The 14,971-nt window shown below is 44.2% G+C and overlaps 1 long non-coding RNA gene across 1 annotated transcript; it reads right to left on the bottom strand.

Annotated features, from left to right (window-relative positions):
* Window positions 1-2,556: 2,556 nt before the first annotated feature.
* On the bottom strand, window positions 2,557-3,520 carry LOC119777614. Its single transcript, XR_005279939.1, has 3 exons — window positions 3,280-3,520; window positions 2,947-3,026; window positions 2,557-2,821 (listed from the first exon to the last, which is right to left on the bottom strand). It is a non-coding gene; the product is annotated as an uncharacterized LOC119777614 (long non-coding RNA).
* Window positions 3,521-14,971: the final 11,451 nt, after the last annotated feature.

The raw sequence follows: 14,971 nt of genomic DNA, 5'->3' as shown, positions 1-14,971 counted from the left end.
TGGGTGGATGGATGATCGGTGGGTGGATGGATGATGGGTGGATGGATGATGGGTGGATGGATGAATGATGGGTGGATGGATGGATGATGGGTGGATGGATGGATGATGGGTGGATGGATGGATGGATGGAGAAATGGATGATGGGTGGGTGGATGGATGGATGGATGGATGGATGATGGGTGGGTGGATGAATGATGGGTGGATGGATGGATGGATGAATGATGGGTGGATGGATGGATGGATGAATGATGGGTGGATGGATGATTGGTGGGTGGATGGATGATCGGTGGGTGGATGGATGGATGATGGGTGGTTGGATGGATGGATGGATGGATGATGGGTGGATGAATGATGGGTGGATGGATGATCGGTGGGTGGATGGATGATCGGTGGGTGGATGGATGATGGGTGGGTGGATGAATGATGGGTGGGTGGATGGATGATGGGTGGGTGGATGGATGGATGATGGGTGGGTGGATGGATGATGGGTGGATGGATGGATGGATGATGGGTGGGTGGATGGATGATGGGTGGATGGATGGATGGATGATGGGTGGGTGGATGGATGGATGATGGGTGGGTGGATGGATGATGGGTGGGTGGATGGATGGATGATGGGTGGGTGGATGGATGGATGATGGGTGGGTGGATGGATGATGGGTGGATGGATGGATGGATGATGGGTGGGTGGATGGATGATGGGTGGGTGGATGGATGATGGGTGGATGATCTCCAACTTTTTTCCATGTTTCCAGGAGGTTTCAGGAGGTTCTCCTCATTTTGCTCAATGATCAGAACCTCTCTGGGTTTCTGATCTTCCCTCGGTTCTGATCCACTGTTGGCTGATTAGGTCGCTGCCCGGTAGACACCTCCTTGGTTACCAGCTCATGTCTTCTGGCAGCTGAAGATGGAGGTCCCTGATGGAGGTCCATGATGGAGGTCCATGATGAAGCTGTTGAGGTGGGACTCTGAGGACACGAGGAGATGCTGGGTTCCTCAGTGGCCTCCTCCACAGAAGCAGAACTTTGATCTGGATCCTGTGATTCTCCAAACTGAGCGTCTCTTCCTGTTCATGGAGCAGAAAATGTTTCCTCCTGCCACCCCCCCACGCTGCCCTTCTAAGGCAGTTAGACTCTCAGTGGGTAGAAAGTAGCTGCTAATTATGCAGCTATCAGAATAAAAGCCTTTCAGCCCAGAATAAAAGCAGACGAGCTGCTGAGCAGGAATCAAAGCGCTGAGGTGAAGGCGGAGGAGAAAGGTTGAAAATAGAGGTGGAGGCGTGATGGAGGAACGGCTCCTTCAATATAGAGACTTTATATCAATAACTTTACCTTATTAGGCACTGAGATCTGAAAAGTGTGGAGTGCTTTTGTATCCATCCCCGTCAGTAGAACCTGAAGGTTTCTCCAGCTGGATGTTCAGACTGGGTGAAGCTTCAGTCTCTGGCAGCTTCCCATCATGATGCTGCCACCACCGTGTTTCTCTCCATATTTAGATGGGGGGGGGCTGACCGGTGAACATCCGTAGAAACCCCCTCCGGTCGTTCCCTCTGTGGCAGAAATCAAAGAGCTTTCTAACGTCATTCAGGCTCCGCCCGACATGTTTACCTCTTTCCTTTGACTTCCCGTCTGCTGCAGCAGCTTTGCCGGCTCTCTGAGGACCCAGCTGAGAGTTTAATTGACTCCAGTTTGGCTTAATGGAAACGGAGCTGGTGGGATAAACTCTGCATAATGACAGCTTTTGTTTGGAGTCACTTTAAAGCTTTTTAAGTTAGAGAGACGAAGGTTCGCTGTTTGCATCAGAGCCGCAGCCGATTCAGCCCCATTATGAAGCTAAGTGACTCTGAAGGACAGCAGCGCTGTGGGTGGGGGCCTGTTTGGCTGACAGGCAGCTCTCAAGGAAAGAAAACAGTAATATTAGAGAAATATGAAGCCGAGGGACCAGAAAACAAGAAGAAAATAAATTAACAACATCTATAAAATAAAGAGAAATAAACAATAAATGGAGGGAAAGAAAAGGGTCTGATAGAAAAATGACCCAATGAAGAGGAAATAAAAAATGGAAAAAAGAGAAATATATTAAAGAATAAATAAAGGGTTAAAATCCTTAGAAAAAATGAAAACCACAAATTCCAAAATAAAGAATCTTTAAAAAAACCCAAAACAAATTAGGATGAAATTAATCCAGGAAGAACAAATATTTTCCTTAAGAGATTCACAGCCTGAAAAGAATCGGTTCACTGACTCATCTGAACATATTAATGATTAATCAGAGCAGATCAATGATTAATTAGAGCAAAAAAGGAAAACCCCAAATTTCAAAATAAAGAATGTTTTAAAAAATACTAATTAGGATGAAATGAATCGAGAAAGAACCAATATTTTCCTTTAGAGATTCACAGCCTGAAAAGAATCGGTTCACTGACTCACCTGAACAGGTTATTGATTAATAAGGACAGATTAACTATTAATCAGAGCAGTTTTTTAACAATTAGAGCAGCTACTTGATTAATCAGAGTTTTAAATGAATCTGCCTCCTATATAAACCTGATGAAATTTGTAGCTGCGGTTCTCTGCGGTGAAGCAGCAGGCAGCAGGTTCCTCTGTGCATCACAAGGCCGATCCAGGCGACCTTGTGTTTTGCTACTGTTAATGTTTTCCTCTGCTGATCAACAAACGTTGCTCTGCAGATACATTCAGATGCAGATTAAAAGCTTCACTCAGAAGGCTCTCGCTCCGTCCTTGTGTCGCAGCAGGTGGATAAATGTAGCTCGGCTTTTATCTTAATCGCCGCGGAGAAGACGAGCCCATTCAACCCGCAGCTGGAAAAAAAAAAGCCTTTAATTAATTAGGATACGCTTTAGTTGGGATAATAAGAGTCCAGAGGAAAGAATTTGCTCTGATCGGAGCGGATCAGAGTCTCCCTGGAAGATAAAAAGGTTTTAACCTGCAGGATCCGATGGAGCGATGACTGCAGGGAGACGTGGAAGGACGTCCAGAACTGCTGGAAATGACCCTTCCAGGGACCTGTGGGACATCAGGAGCTGATGAGACCTGACTCTAAGGACAGGCTGGGTTGTCCTGGTCCCACAGACTGTCCCACGTTCCCACTACAAGCTTAGTGGAATGATCTCATAGCATCAGAACTTCTTCCACATTTGGTTCTGTCCTGCCTGATCCCAAATGATTTCAATCTTTTTAATCACAATCATATATCCCAATAATAATAAATCCCATCATGTCCAATTTCACAGCTCAATGGAATGGATGATAGTCTGACCTGCAGAAGGATCCAGAAACATCTGCTGCTGTGAAGGTCCCTATGATGTCAGTGGCTCTGTCACTGGTATGGAGGAAGGTTGGAACCAGCAGGTGACCAAGAACCAGATGGCGTCAACAATGGGTGGTGAGGTTGCTTGAGGACCTAAATGCAGAGATCAGGAGGCAGGGTGAATCTTGAAGGTTTAATCAGTTGAGGCAAAATCCAAAGAACAAAAATACCAAGAACCAAAAAACTTTGAGGGAAAACTGAGGGGAGCCAGAGATGAGGAAACAACAACAAGGAAGCAGCACTGAGGGACTGCAGAGGTGGTGCATATATGGGGAACATAACAAAGGATGGACTAATGAGCTAAATATGGAGCAGGTGTGAGTGGAACTGACTAGAAGGAAGCTAAGAGAAAGGGAGCAAACACAAGGGGGCAGCAGAGAGCAACTGCTTGAATATAAGGGAAAATAAACCAAATAATAAAACAAAATAACTGAAAACTGAAAACTCAGAGTCAAAAATGGGGAGAACCATAACAGACGGTGCCTCTGTTAGAGCTCCACTGTTCTCTCTGGACAGATGAAAACCTTCCAGAAGGAAAACAACCTCTGCAGCAATCCCCCAATCAGGCTAGATTGGTGGAGCAGTCATATCAAAGCCCCTCCTTCATAAAATGAACATGGCAGCTCTTCTGGAGGCCATCAAAAGACTCTTGAAGGTCTCAGACTATGAGGAACAAAGTTCTCTGGTCTGAGGAGACAGAGATTGAGATGTTAGACGTGAACCAGATGAAGGAAACCAGGAACTCATCAGTAGACCAGTGATATCCCTAAGATGGAGCACGGTGGTGGCAGCATCAGGCTATGGGATGTTATAGAGACCTGTTACAGAGATCTTTGGACTTCAGACAGTCCCTCCAAAGAGTGGATCAGAGCCAGTCTATGAAGGGTCCGGACTGGAGTCTCATGGATGGAACATCTGGAAAGATCTGAAAGAGACATTTCAATCTGACCTGATGGAGCTGAGATGTTCTGCAATGGATGCGGAGTTGAGCTCGAGGCTGTCATGATGGGTCTCTGAGTTTAGCCCAAAATGCAGAACACACACGGAAACGGGGTAAAAGTTCAACAGAGTTTATTAATAAGCACAAAACACAAGGACATAAACTGGGTCTGGAACTGGTCCAAGCTGGTTCACTAAAGTCTTGACTGGGACCGGAGACTGTTGGTTAGCAGAGTTCATGAGAAGCTAAGCGTCTAGCTTCAGGCTTAGCATGGCAGACCAAGATTTGAGCTTCCAGCTCACTGCAGAGAACAACAGGGAATATCCACATAGGATTCTTCAGGGTGATTCCACATAGGAACCTTCAGGTTGGCTCACCAGGGCAGATTAGCAGGTTAGGCTCATCTAGAGCTTCAGGCCAGAGACAGGGTTCCAAACTAAGATCAACACTGCGGCGTGGAAGCAAGGCCTGGCAGGAGCTTATAAAGGGGAGGTCTCCTGATGAGTAGATGGAAATCAGGTGTGCTGGAAGATTCCAGCTCCAGAAGACCCACAGCGCACTCTGCTGGAGACAGAGGGTAATCTCCAGATCCCAACAGTAACTCCAGCCCTAAGGGAAAATAACAAAGAGCAGAAGAGGATCCTCGGCGCCCTCTGGTGGGCAAGCCTGAGGATCCCAACAGAGGCACCGTGACTGTGGGTCAGAATGCAGAAGCCTGAAGGTTGGACCTGCTGCCAACACTGGATCAACAAAGTATTGAGCAAAGGGTGTGAATATTTATTTGTTTTCAATACATTTGCAGCAGTTCTATATAAACTTTCCTCCACAATGTCCCTGATGGGATTGGGTGTGTAGACGTTAGAGGACCAGACTAATTGATATCCCACTGGGAGGTCATTCCAAGGAAGACCGAAATAATCTAAACCTTAATCTAAGAACCTCTTAAAATCCTCCTGGAGAGTTTTGTTATGGAGAGGACTATCCTTGTGTGCCTTCCGCACCTCTAAGTTCCTCCACTTGAACCGAGGAAAGATGTAGATGAGAGGAATGAATCAAAGAATGTTACCAAAGTTGGCTAACATAGGTTTCTGTCAGCAATAAGGATTTATTTCTTCTTAGAAAAAAGGAATTTTCTTATTCTAGTTCTGGGTGTTGTGAAGACCATTGGGGTCCTGTCCGGGATCTACAGAAGTTTTCTTGCCTAGTTAATAGGTAGACTTAGACAACTTTTATTATCCTTTTATATACACAGAGTGTATACAAAACGAAATTTCGTTTAGTACAGCTTTCAGAGAGTAAATGAACATTTCTCAAAGTGCAGCAGTGATCACATGTAAACAGTGTGGGAGAAAAAACATGGTGCCAATTGATCTGGAAGTTCAGAGCATTAATATATATGGTGCAAATATGCAGTATTTTTGTTTTGGTGTTATCAGTGTGACGCAGAGTCTGTTACATGATTAACATTTTTTTCAACAGTCTGATGGCGGTGGGGAAGAAGCTGTTGCAAAATATGCTGGACCTGCATCGAATGGATAATCTGAGACTCTAACTCTCCTCAGAAAAGAAGACATGTAACTGCTGCACCAACATTCTGACTGAATCTTGGCTGCATACAGCTATACCCGACAATGCTATTAGCCTGGAAGGGCTAACGCAATACCGCGCCCATAAAAACAAAGAACTCTGCGGTAAGACTCAGGGTGGCGGCCTGAGATTGCCATGGAGAATGACATGGCAGTCTTATCTATATTTATTTTGTTGTCATAGGTTGTTGCAGCTTTGAACATGTTCCAGTCAGAGCATTCCAGACAGTCCTAAAGATTCTCCATGGCGCCCTCAGACCACACTCTGACTTTTTTCACTGTTGATTTTGTCCTGATTTGCTGGAATGTGTATGCAGGAAGTATGATGGCAGATAGGTGATCTGGTGATCCGAGGTGGGGGCGGGGGGCTGCTCTGAATGCATCTTTAATGTTAGAGTAAACCAGGCCTTACTGCTGAGTTTGCTGTTTCTATCGGCGTGGAATAGTTAGCTCCTCCAGGCTAACAGCATTGTCTGGTATCGGTGAATTCAGCCATGATTCAGTCAGGATGATGGTGCAGCAGCTACTAAACTCCTTTAATAAAAAAGTGGCTAATGATTCTAGCCTAACCCTAAATAGTGTTTTTTTCCAAGCTTTGTGCCATGAAGTCAAAGGAAAGACTGTGGAAACTCTGTCAGGAAACATTCCTGATGGTTCCAGAAGCCGCTTTCTTAGCTTTTGATTGGCTCCTTGCTCAGCCGATCAATTCGATTAAATTCAGTCAGATTGTAAACCTGCAGATTGAGAGCGAAGTGCTCCTATAGGAACATCAGGAACGATCAGATCTCTGATATCAGATGGAGCTTGGCCATTTAAGGCTTTAGGAGCTTCCAACAAAATCCTGATCTTTCTTTCTGCAGAAAATCTTTAGTTTCTGCGCTGATGTTGTCAGATCATGAGTCAGACATCAGACTGGGGTCTTTTATAACTATTTTATTTGGCTCCAGAGGTTTATGTGTTGGATCCTGTTTCTTTCAGAGGAGACCAGAAGCAGGTGTTTGCTCTGGTTCCACTGATGATACTGGGAGGTCATATCCTGATTCCTACTTCCAGCCCAGTCTTACCTCAAACCAACAGCAGTCACTTATTTTTGTATTCTTTGTGGATCATGAGCAGATTGAATATTGACTGAAGCTGACCTCAGAGCGGCTGGCCCCGCCCACTGAGACAGGTGCTGCAGCGGGTTCTCAGCAGGGCCACCAGCGTCTGTCTGATGGGGTTTCAGTCCTGCAGCCTCAGATTCAGTTTGTTCTGCCCAGGAACACATCAGAGATTTGGAAAACTGGAAGATTTCATCTGAAATCTTTTGTCATGCAGCTGATCCAATCATAGAGGCTGATTTCATTAGCTTCCACCTGGAGGATAATAATGATGATCTGAGGCCTGCAGAACCGCCTGATGTGAAGCAAACAGACCCTGGCTGCAGGAACAAAACCTGAGCAGAAGATCTAACTAAGCTGCAGCTCTAAAGTTATAGATCAGATGATTAAGAGAACAGAGTAGAGGAGGAACTGAGTGCAACACGCTGAGCGTCTCTCTGATGCGTCTCAGACCCAACATCAGCCGAGCCTGGAGGAGCTGGACTTTACCTCCAGCTGGAGTCTCAAACATTTAAGATGTCTTTGGTTTCTGTACTGAAACGGCTCAGTGTGGGCCGACCTCTGACCTCTGCTGGACTCACCTCAGTCATACGGTGAAACTGCAGATGGGAGGGGTCAGGAACCGAGGTCAACCCAGATAGCATCAAACACACCTGCAGAGTGAGTGAGTGAGGATCAGATGATCACAGAAGATCCTGATGGGATGGGTGCTGCATTCAGGGATGTGGAAAACCGCTGGTCCCTGTGGGATTCTGGTTCCTGTAGGATTCTGGATCCTGTAGGATTCTGGTTCCAGTAGGATTCTGGATCCTTTAGGATTCTGGTTCCAGTAGGATTCTGGTTCCTGTGGGATTCTGGTTCCTGTAAGATTCTGGTTCCTGTTAGATTCTGGTTCCTGTTAGATTCTGGTTCCTGTTAGATTCTGGTTCCTGTTAGATTCTGGTTCCTGTTAGATTCTGGTTCCTGTGGGTGTCTGGTTCCTGTTAGATTCTGGTTCTTGCAGATGCTGAAGGACTGAGTCCTCAGACTTATCATCACTGATCCTAATGACATCATCATCCTGGTTGGTCTCCCTGTGATTCATTTGATCAGAATATCTTATTAATGCTGTGAGTTAAAGTCTGAGGTGGATCTTTCTGTCAGAGAAGAACATCTCTGACTTCTGTCCTAAAGCGATGCTGCATCTTCAGATCTAAAGAATCAATTCACTGATTCTGTTTCAGCATCAAGAGGCAGAAACTGATCAGAAACAGTCAGAGCTCCATCTAGTGGCCATAATGAGCTGCATCTCCTCTGGGTGATGGACAAACAAGGTGTGTATTCTCTCTCAACAAGATTTAAATGTTCAATTCTAGGAATAAATCAGTTAATTTGGATTTTATGGTAAAAATCAATATTCAGAGAAATTTCCCCAATATTTGACACCAAAGTTATTGTATCTTATATGAAAATAAACTCCTTATTCTTTTCTAACTCTTTTCATCAAACCTTTTTAAAAATCACTGCTTTAACACAAAGAATCTGTAAAATATTAGTAATTTTTTTCCAAATTAACGTATAAAGGAGGAATCATTTGGTTAATCTGACATGAACAATTTAAATTAATTCTATTAAACTGTTTAAATTCAAAGAAATTCCCTGAGAAGCTGATAGTAACTGCCTTTCGTTATATTTACCTGATTGACCTAAAATCTGTGATCTAAACACGACTGTCTCTGTTTGTTAAACTGCTTCACCTCTAAATATATCAACAGGAAAAATATTGATTTCATTTCATTTATACTTTAAAGAGCAGAAGGAGGAGTTTTATGAGAATATCAAAAGCTGAACAAAAATCCATGAAATAACAGAACAAATGATGGAAAAATATCCTGAAAATCATTTTTTATTTTAACTTTCAGACCTGATGGATCCTGGGGGCCCATAGGGGCCCCTGCTGTCACAACATCAGCTGCTCCCCGTTAGGCTGGAGTCAGTGGAGCTGCGACCTCTGATCTCTGTTCCATGGATTCTGATTGGCAGTTGGTAGTACAGGGGGGAGTGAAGCCATGGCCGCCATATTGGTACTCCCTAGTTAGACCGTCTCAATGAAAACAATCTGCGCTACAGCAGCAAATAACCATGATGTTCTCATTTTCAGGGAGTTTAGACTTTAAAATAAAAATAAATTCATCACTTTGACACAGACTGGCTGTTTCATAGCATCAGTGGATTAACTTTAACTTAGAATAAATAAATAGAAACATCACATTGCACAGTCATTATGTAGTCTATAAATTAGGTAATATAAGATATTATACAATCCATCACAATAGAATTAATGTGTTAATGGAGCAGAATAGTACAGATGAGCCAAAAGTGATAAATTAATGATAAAACATGTGATTTTAGACTTAGATTTATTTTGTCATTTTGTCATCAGAGTGAAAACAAAGAAATTTAGTTTAGAACAGCTCTAGATATTTTTCATTTTTTAAAATGCAGCCTTGAAAACAGTAATAAATCCGTTTTTAAAAAGTAATATGAACATGACTGATTCTAACAGGAATTTTTTAGTTTTTTTTTTTTATTAACCCATTTTATCCAACGGTTCATTGGAGTCTCCCTGATATTGATAGTTGTTCATGGATGCCCGCGGGTCGGATAAATTATCCTGGACTTTAGACTTCGGGAGATGGTTGTTTTTTTAATGCCAGTGAGAGCGAGCAGGCAATGATTCATGGATCATGTGAGGATTAGATCTACTGCGATTGAGCAGGAACAACAAGAGGCAGTGGGGTGTGTGGAGGAGGTTGCTGGTGAAACCTGTGCAGCGTTTCTGTCCAAAGCGATGCTCTGATCAACCAGCGTTCCAGGCCACTGGTGGATCAGAGAGCTGATTGGATCGATACGTTTCTCTGGTTCCTCTCTGCCAGTCACCTAGTTACCACTCAAAGCAGTGCATCCTGGGAAACGGCAGAGGTTCCATCCTCCAGGAAAAAACAAAAATATAGGACTAACTTTACAGCAGAATTACTAAAGTTTATCCACGTCTAGTGAAGGGGAGGAACAGTGGCGGATCTAGACCAAATGTACCAGGGGGCCAGGAGGGGGCCAGCGTGTTTTCATGGGGGCCCAGAAAAGCAGGAAATAAAAAACAGGGCAAGATATTTAAATATATTAAGAGAGCTGCATGAAGGGAAATTTATTTATAATTAGGTTCAATAAAAATTATATTTCCTATGAGGTCAAAATACATTTATAATTTAGGAATTTTACATATTTTTGACTTAATTTAGGTTAAAACTACTGTTTTCTATCAAATTTGAATTAGAACTCAAGAGAAAAACTGTTAAATTCATCTGTAAAAATTAGAGTATTTTTTTTATTCATTGTGAAAAAAATAACATTTATCAGGGATCCTATCTCAGAACCACTGAAGCTATCACCTTATTGTTTTTGAATAATTAGTAAAACAGAATTTATAGAAAAAGAATGGAATAGATCCAAAGGACCGATCAGTAATCATGTCTGTTCCAGAGTAGATCATCGTTAGAATTTCTGGCCTCCGTTGGCCCCTGTCTAGAACCGGCCATGGTGAGGAATGATGTCACCGTGGCGAGGTGCACTGAATGCTGGAGTCCATGAAAAACAGAAAGCGCAACCGATGTTCAAGGCTACAAGATTGAAAGTATTGAAAATAAAAGACCAATACTGTTCTGCTTAGTGTTTAAGAAATTACTGTTAGTTAATAGTTGTTGAGATAAATACATATATATATATATATATATATATGTATATATATGTATATACATATATATACATATATATATATGTATATATATGTATATACATATATATATATATGTATATATATGTATATACATATATGTATATACATATACATATATATATGTATATACATATACATATATATATGTATATATATATATATGTATATATATGTATATACATATACATATATATATGTATATATATATATGTATATATATATATACATATATATATACATATATATATATATATATATATGTATATATATATATATATACATATATATATATATACATATATATATATGTATGTATATATAGAGTGAGATCCACTACATTAACATTTCTCAGTGAATGACTTTCTATTTCCTCTACTTTCTATTTTCTAACGTTAGACCCAATGTCAGCGTCTAACTCAGTCAATGTCTTCCAGTCAGTCTGAGATAGCCAGACTAATGTTAGTCTGCAGACTAAACTATAGGATCCATCGGCTATAGATTGATTTATTGCTTAGTTCATCCACTGACTGGGAATTTACCAGTGGAACGTCTTCCTTCAGACAGAAAACTGCTGGTTTTAGCAGCTAAATGCTGCACAAAAGGTCAAACTATCAAACTCAAACTATATGAAAAGAAAATATGTTTTGGAAAATATATTTTGTTTCACTATAATTTAAACAAAGGACAGATTATTTTTATGCTGAGAATTTATTTTTCATTCATGTTTACATATAATGACAACTATGGTCCAAATATTCATGCTTTGATTTGCTGCTTAATCCTGAAAGATCAGGGAGAAAAACAAAGATTATTTATTAAACTGCAGGATTTTCCTGTTATATTTGAAATATCTAGTGGGAGTGATATGTTTGCTTCTTCTTGTGGGCCCCCCCCCCCCCCCCCCCCACCTCAGTCAAGGGCTGTTGGAATCTTCCTAACGATACCCCCCCCCCCCGGATTAAGCAGTTTGACCTGTTTGAGGTTTGATGTATTGTTTTTTATTACTATGCGTCACTGAGTCAGGACTGAATTATTTAACAACCAGCCGCCTCATAGTCAGTTTATCTTCTGCATAAAACTCATTTTTTATGAATAAAAATCCTTAAATTAATGAGAAAATGAATAAGTCTAAACAGGAAAGAAGCTCAGTAGATCAGCAAATCTAGAACATCTTTCCTCCTGCCAGCAGCAGCGTCTCAGATGGAAGTTTGTTCCCTCAAATTGCTTTTTCTCCTTCAGGTTTCTTTAGAGAGTCGTCCTTCAGGGAACAATCAGCTGACCCTTCAGCTTTGTTCAGCTCTGCTAATAACCTGCAGCCAAGGGCAGCACCTGAACGCCTCGCAGGCCCATAGAAGCCAGAAACCTGCCGCACTGATGAGTTATCGATCGGAGCTCTGGGATGGCGCCCAGTTTGGAGGACAGGCAGCAGAATGCGGCTCTGACAGGAATCAGAAACGGTTCGGATCCATGGCTGGTGGTACGCTTGGTTTCAGTTTGTTTGCAGCACAGACGGGTGGGCTGCCTGCTTGTTGCTGTTCTTACAGCAGAGCTTTATTTACTGCTCTGCATGTTTCTCTGAAACACTGAAATCATCTGAAACATGAAACGATTTCTATGATTTCATCAATAATCAATCATTAGATGCTTTAAATGTTGGTTTTATTGCAGCTTTAATCATCATAGAAGAAGAAGTTCAGGAAGAAAAACTGATTCAGTCTTTAAGGTTTCAGATCAACAACAGAGTTAGAAATAAACATCCTCCTCCTGACCTCTGACCCACACAGGTGGTTCTGTCCGTGGTTCTGTCTGGGTTCTGTCAGTGGGACCGTGGTTCTGTCCGTGGTTCTGTCAGTGGGACCGTGGTTCTGTCTGGGTTCTGTCATTGGGACCGTGGTTCTGTCAGTGGTTCTGTCTGGGTTCTGTCTGGGTTCTGTCAGTGGTTCTGTCCGTGGTTCTGTCCGTGGTTCTGTCTGGGTTCTGTCAGTGGAACCGTGGTTCTGTCCGTGGTTCTGTCCGTGGTTCTGTCAGTGGTTCTGTCTGGGTTCTGTCTGGGTTCTGTCAGTGGTTCTGTCCGTGGTTCTGACCGTGGTTCTGTCTGGGTTCTGTCATTGGGACCGTGGTTCTGTCCGTGGTTCTGTCAGTGGGACCGTGGTTCTGTCTGGGTTCTGTCATTGGGACCGTGGTTCTGTCTGGGTTCTGTCAGTGGTTCTGTCTGGGTTCTGTCAGTGGGACCGTGGTTCTGTCCGTGGTTCTGTCAGTGGGACCGTGGTTCTGTCTGGGTTCTGTCAGTGGTTCTGTCCGTGGTTCTGTCAGTGGGACCGTGGTTCTGTCTGGGTTCTGTCAGTGGTTCTGTCTGGGTTCTGTCCGTGGTTCTGTCTGGGTTCTGTCAGTGGGACCGTGGTTCTGTCCGTGGTTCTGTCAGTGGGACCGTGGTTCTGTCTGGGTTCTGTCATTGGGACCGTGGTTCTGTCAGTGGTTCTGTCTGGGTTCTGTCTGGGTTCTGTCAGTGGTTCTGTCCGTGGTTCTGTCCGTGGTTCTGTCTGGGTTCTGTCAGTGGAACCGTGGTTCTGTCCGTGGTTCTGTCCGTGGTTCTGTCAGTGGTTCTGTCTGGGTTCTGTCTGGGTTCTGTCAGTGGTTCTGTCCGTGGTTCTGACCGTGGTTCTGTCTGGGTTCTGTCATTGGGACCGTGGTTCTGTCCGTGGTTCTGTCAGTGGGACCGTGGTTCTGTCTGGGTTCTGTCATTGGGACCGTGGTTCTGTCCGTGGTTCTGTCTGGGTTCTGTCAGTGGAACCGTGGTTCTGTCTGGGTTCTGTCAGTGGGACCGTGGTTCTGTCCGTGGTTCTGTCAGTGGGACCGTGGTTCTGTCTGGGTTCTGTCATTGGGACCGTGGTTCTGTCCGTGGTTCTGTCTGGGTTCTGTCAGTGGAACCGTGGTTCTGTCTGGGTTCTGTCAGTGGTTCTGTCATTGGGACCGTGGTTCTGTCAGTGGTTCTGTCATTGGGACCGTGGTTCTGTCAGTGGTTCTGTCTGGGTTCTGTCATTGGGACCGTGGTTCTGTCAGTGGTTCTGTCTGGGTTCTGTCAGTGGGACCGTGGTTCTGTCAGTGGTTCTGTCTGGGTTCTGTCTGGGTTCTGTCAGTGGTTCTGTCAGTGGTTCTGTCTGTGGTTCTGTCCGTGGTTCTGTCTGGGTTCTGTCTGGGTTCTGTCAGTGGTTCTGTCCGTGGTTCTGTCAGTGGTTCTGTCTGGGTTCTGTCTGGGTTCTGTCAGTGGTTCTGTCAGTGGTTCTGTCCGTGGTTCTGTCTGGGTTCTGTCAGTGGAACCGTGGTTCTGTCTGGGTTCTGTCAGTGGTTCTGTCATTGGGACCGTGGTTCTGTCAGTGGTTCTGTCTGGGTTCTGTCATTGGGACCGTGGTTCTGTCAGTGGTTCTGTCTGGGTTCTGTCAGTGGTTCTGTCAGTGGTTCTGTCTGGGTTCTGTCAGTGGTTCTGTCAGTGGTTCTGTCAGTGGTTCTGTCTGGGTTCTGTCAGTGGTTCTGTCTGGGTTCTGTCAGTGGTTCTGTCAGTGGTTCTGTCTGGGTTCTGTCCGTGGTTCTGTCCGTGGTTCTGTCTGGGTTCTGTCTGGGTTCTGTCAGTGGTTCTGTCTGGGTTCTGTCCGTGGTTCTGTCCGTGGTTCTGTCTGGGTTCTGTCAGTGGGACCGTGGTTCTGTCCGTGGTTCTGTCCGTGGTTCTGTCTGGGTTCTGTCTGGGTTCTGTCAGTGGTTCTGTCTGGGTTCTGTCAGTGGTTCTGTCTGGGTTCTGTCAGTGGTTCTGTCAGTGGTTCTGTCTGGGTTCTGTCCGTGGTTCTGTCCGTGGTTCTGTCTGGGTTCTGTCTGGGTTCTGTCAGTGGTTCTGTCTGGGTTCTGTCCGTGGTTCTGTCAGTGGTTCTGTCTGGGTTCTGTCTGGGTTCTGTCAGTGGTTCTGTCAGTGGTTCTGTCTGGGTTCTGTCCGTGGTTCTGTCCGTGGTTCTGTCTGGGTTCTGTCTGGGTTCTGTCAGTGGAACCGTGGTTCTGTCTGGGTTCTGTCAGTGGTTCTGTCAGTGGTTCTGTCTGGGTTCTGTCCGTGGTTCTGTCCGTGGTTCTGTCTGGGTTCTGTCCGTGGGACCGTGGTTCTGTCTGGGTTCTGTCAGTGGGACCGTGGTTCTGTCTGGGTTCTGTCAGTGGGACCGTGGTTCTGTCAGTGGGACCGTGGTTCTGTCCGTGGTTCTGTCTG

Source organism: Cyprinodon tularosa, unplaced genomic scaffold, assembly GCF_016077235.1.
Source record: "Cyprinodon tularosa strain WSP-4 unplaced genomic scaffold, ASM1607723v1 ctg1252, whole genome shotgun sequence".
NCBI lineage: Eukaryota > Metazoa > Chordata > Actinopteri > Cyprinodontiformes > Cyprinodontidae > Cyprinodon > Cyprinodon tularosa.
Note: the sequence above shows the minus strand (reverse complement) of the source record. Positions and strands in the feature narration are given on the sequence as shown.